The following is a 4,337-nucleotide window of genomic DNA, read 5'->3' as shown; positions in this document are numbered from 1 at the left end:
TCTGTATCCTTGCACTTTTTTCTTATCAGTATTAGCGTAGTAAAACTACTGTCGTATACTGTATCGACTGTTCCTCTTAGGCTGTTTGATAAGATATTTACATAGGCAAACAACCAATAAGGACTGACAGAAAAAGGCTAAAAACAGGATTGGCCTACAATTAGTCCAAGAGAAATCAAATAATCTAGACTACATCATGGAGATATCTGTGGATGTCAAATTGCTCGAAGATGAGCGTGAATGAATATCCAAGTTATTGTGAGATGCGTTGGATTAGGACATCTGAATATCGATATTTCTGAGCGTTGATTTTTATTTTAAACCTTAATAGGTCCTCAGAATACTACAAGTATAGTAAATAACACTTCCCGAATTGCCATAGATCACTTATTTTACCTCCTGTTGTATTTTAAAACTGTCCTCGGTCAATAATAACGTGTATAGAATGTGTTTATATGATTCTAGTTTATTCTTTCGTGAACTATATATAAATATACATATAAATATTAAAGAATGATACCTATTATATTATTAAGAATTATTATTATATATATATATATACATGTATGTATGTATATTTCAGTGTTACATATTTTTTACTAGTTAACATAAGCACTATAATTAAAAATATTAATAATTTATATGTATACTTTTTAAGGATAGGGTAAGTAATAAAGGGAAAAGGCCATACTGAACTGAAGGCTACATACTACATGCATACAGTAAAAATTATTAACATTTTTAATTACAGTGCTTATATTAACTAGTAAAAAATAAGTAACACTGAAATCTATTGGTCAAAGAGATTGTACTGTAACTAAATAGTCGTTTATTTACAATTGTTTTATAAAGTATACGCATTCAGAGTTAAACATAAAGCCGATTCAATGCAATGCAAACTGACGTTGGATTTCCTTTTAAAATTATTTTAATCCAATAACTTTGTTTAGACTCATCCAGTTTGAATTAAAGCGTTGGAAAAGTGCTCTCCGCCGTGAAATCTTGTCACTCATGCTGCATTTTACTGCTCGAGTTAAAACTCTTTTCAATAACTTTGAGAAAAACCTTATTTAATTTATTGCTTTGACATCACACGTAATATTAAAATTCTAAATCTGTAAAAATTTCAGTATCCTTATTAACAATTGCTTAGGTGTTAAATTATTTAAAATTTAACAAATAAAAAGTATTAACTACTTGTTTTTAAACTTTTCACTTCAATACAAATTCAATTAATGTGAATGTCATAAAATTATACAAGATATTTTGCAACTGTTTCATAAGAGATGTATTAAAATAGTTACAATACTTTTTTTATAACATGTATATTAAATTTTATATTTCATATTTGTTCAGTCATATAATAAATGAAATGTATGAATACTGAAAAATTAATTCTTGTGTAATTGTGTTAGGTTTTACAGAATATATATTCAACTAAATAATAAATATATACCTTATAATTATAACCTTATGAATATTTGATGAACTTCCTAGACCTATCCTGTCACTATAAGAATTATTTTAAAATCAAGAAAATTAGAATATAATGGAATAAAATTGTTAAAGTGTACATATTAGAATTACGGAATATCTTGTGATTATATTGAACGCCCTAAATTATTTACTTTATTTATTGCTTCGTTTATTTCCAGATTTGCGATAATTTTTAAGACCCTTTTTTAGCTTATAGAAAATTGATGTTGCATATAAGATCAGTGTTCAATAACTTCAATATTTATAACCTCATGGCGTTTGTTTATAAAAAGGCATAATGCAATTTATAAAAACATATTTTAATACAAATTACCCATCAAACACATAGCAAATAACAATTCTTGCTTACAAATTTTAAATACAATTACTATTAAATTCAATAATATAGATTCATGTTCAACCCCAATATTTTGTTACACTTCCATCGGTTAATGTAACAAACTTTTAATGTATTCACAGTAATAACACTTGATTGTCTCTTAACAACTTTTCCCTGTAGATACACTTAATTGTCACATCTGTAGTGATAGAGACCACATTACACGATCTCCTCATCGGAATGAATGATGATAGGTTGGCCAGAGGTGCCGCCGGAACAGTAACCCTGGCTGAGGCTGGATGGAGAGCCACTCCGTTTCGTATTCAGTGTGGATGGGGTGGAGTGTTTCCTTGTCCTGGGTAAGGATTGGAAATTCCTACTGCACACAGAACTTCCAGAGGAGGTCACCATTCCGGCCGAGGATGCGGAGGACCCAGAGGAGGAGGAAGTTCCGGTGCCTTCGGAAACTCCGAGGACCCCTTGGTGAACAATGGTGCAGCTACCGATGGTAGCGTACCGCGGGAAGTTGGAGGTCGGGAAACTGGAACGTGATCGGCTCTGCCCGGGATAGGCACTGTTTGGTGGCCTCTTGTGCATGAGGGTGATAGGGACTGTAGTGGCCGCGAGATGGAAGTTCTTCTCCTCGGCCAGAATGTTTGTGGAGCAAATATCCGGCGGTGTCTTGTTGGTGAGAAGAGGACCGTCACAGCCTTCCTGCTCGTTAGGGTCTGACTCCGACTTCCTCAGCATGTCTGGGTTGTTGGCCCTCTTCACCAGGAACTCCTTGCACAGTTGTCTCTCCTGGAGCCGACGGTCGGCACCGGGTACCATGGTCCTAACCATGTCTTCCACTGTGGGAAACCGCTTCAGATACGCTGTCATCGCAAGCAGTGCAGCCACCTCGGACAGCACGAATGCTACTCCCATCCGCCGTGAAGAAGGACCAACCGTAGTGGTAGTGGTACGGGCTGGGGGCGGGCCTCGGGGGTCGTTCTGTGTAGGCGTCACTCAGCACCGACACGAACACCACCAGACCGCTGGCCAAGGTCAGTCCTGTAACACGTAACACATTCAGCACAATCATTTTGATCTTAGTGATTTGTTACCTTTAAGGTATTGTAACCATCTTAATGAATAACTATTTATGTACTAAGTATTTATGTTAACTAGTACTAAATTACTCAATAATAGTAGACTAAATGTAAAACTCCTATTAAGTGAAGCCTACGACATTTTCAGTATACATGTCTTGTGGGAAGACAGGTATCTTAAGGATTACTGTATGCAAAATAATATTATACCTTCGGAAAATTCGAATATTTCTTAAAAACAACTAGTAATAACTATATTATAAATCACAGAAATCTAGTCAATTCCTTTAAAACGAAGGAAAGTAAATTAAATTATAAATATCACATAATTATATTGAAAAAATTATACAAAACAATAGATTTATGTTAAAATTCATATTCGATTGTGACTTAACCCACAAAAAATGTAATAAAAAACTTGTATTTATTAAAGAGCAGATGTGAGAGTGACTGGCACACCTGCCAATGTGTAAAGGCCGCATGCAACCAGAGTTTTGTGGTCAGAGTTACAGTTGGGGGGGGGGTGGGGGGGGGGGGGGGTGGGGGGGGGGGGGGGTGGGGGGGGGGGGGGGTGGGGGGGGGGGGGGGTGGGGGGGGGGGGGGGTGGGGGGGGGACGGGGTGATTCAAAAACAAAACGGCAATCTCTCGAGAGCCTTATTCTATAGCTAAAAACCAAGTACAAAAGTTATATAAACCATATTGCCCGGAAAACCGATTCGTTAAGCGAGTTACGCCTAGCGAAAGATTTCGTTCGCCCGGATTTCAGAACCCTTGGTGAAGTCCAGGCCGTATAAAATAAGGGTTTAAAGGTAAGTTACAAAGATACAAATAGACGTTGTTTTTTATGTTTTTTATATCTGAAAAATTTATTTAAAAATTTCGTCCCAGAGCTGTTAAAATGGCCAATACTTTTCAGAGATATCTTACGTAAAAACACAAGATTTGGTGCAAAGAAATAACACAATTTTTGGTTTTAAACGTAAGATTACGACTTCCATAAATGTAATAAAAAGGTCATTTTTTTTCTTAAACAGATTTGTAGAACCCATTTAATTCCTGAAGAATATTCATGATAATTACTTAGGAAAAAAATTAATAATAGGTATTGAAATATAGGCTTTATTTAAAAAAATAAAACAGACGCACAAAAATGGCATATTCTTTATCTGCATAACATATTAACTACTGTTTAGGTTGTGAGTAACAACAGCTGATCATTTATTCAACAATTTTTTATCGTCATATTTTCCTTTGCAAAGGTTGGCAATCTCAGCTTATCAACAATTAAGTTCATGAAGTAATATTTGAATAACCTTTATGGAGGTTTTTTTGTTATTGTGGCGTGTGAAGAATGTTATTTTATGAGATCCAGTGATTATTTGAAAAATTTTTATACAAGAGTATAAAATATTTTAATTAAATATTTATT

At 34.8% G+C, this 4,337-nt stretch overlaps 1 pseudogene; it reads right to left on the bottom strand.

Moving 5' to 3' along the window:
- Window positions 1–2,035: 2,035 nt before the first annotated feature.
- Window positions 2,036–3,424, bottom strand: LOC124361559 (annotated as a pseudogene).
- Window positions 3,425–4,337: the final 913 nt, after the last annotated feature.

Source organism: Homalodisca vitripennis, chromosome 4 (genome assembly GCF_021130785.1).
Source record: "Homalodisca vitripennis isolate AUS2020 chromosome 4, UT_GWSS_2.1, whole genome shotgun sequence".
Taxonomy (NCBI): Eukaryota; Metazoa; Arthropoda; class Insecta; order Hemiptera; family Cicadellidae; genus Homalodisca; species Homalodisca vitripennis.
Note: the sequence above shows the minus strand (reverse complement) of the source record. Positions and strands in the feature narration are given on the sequence as shown.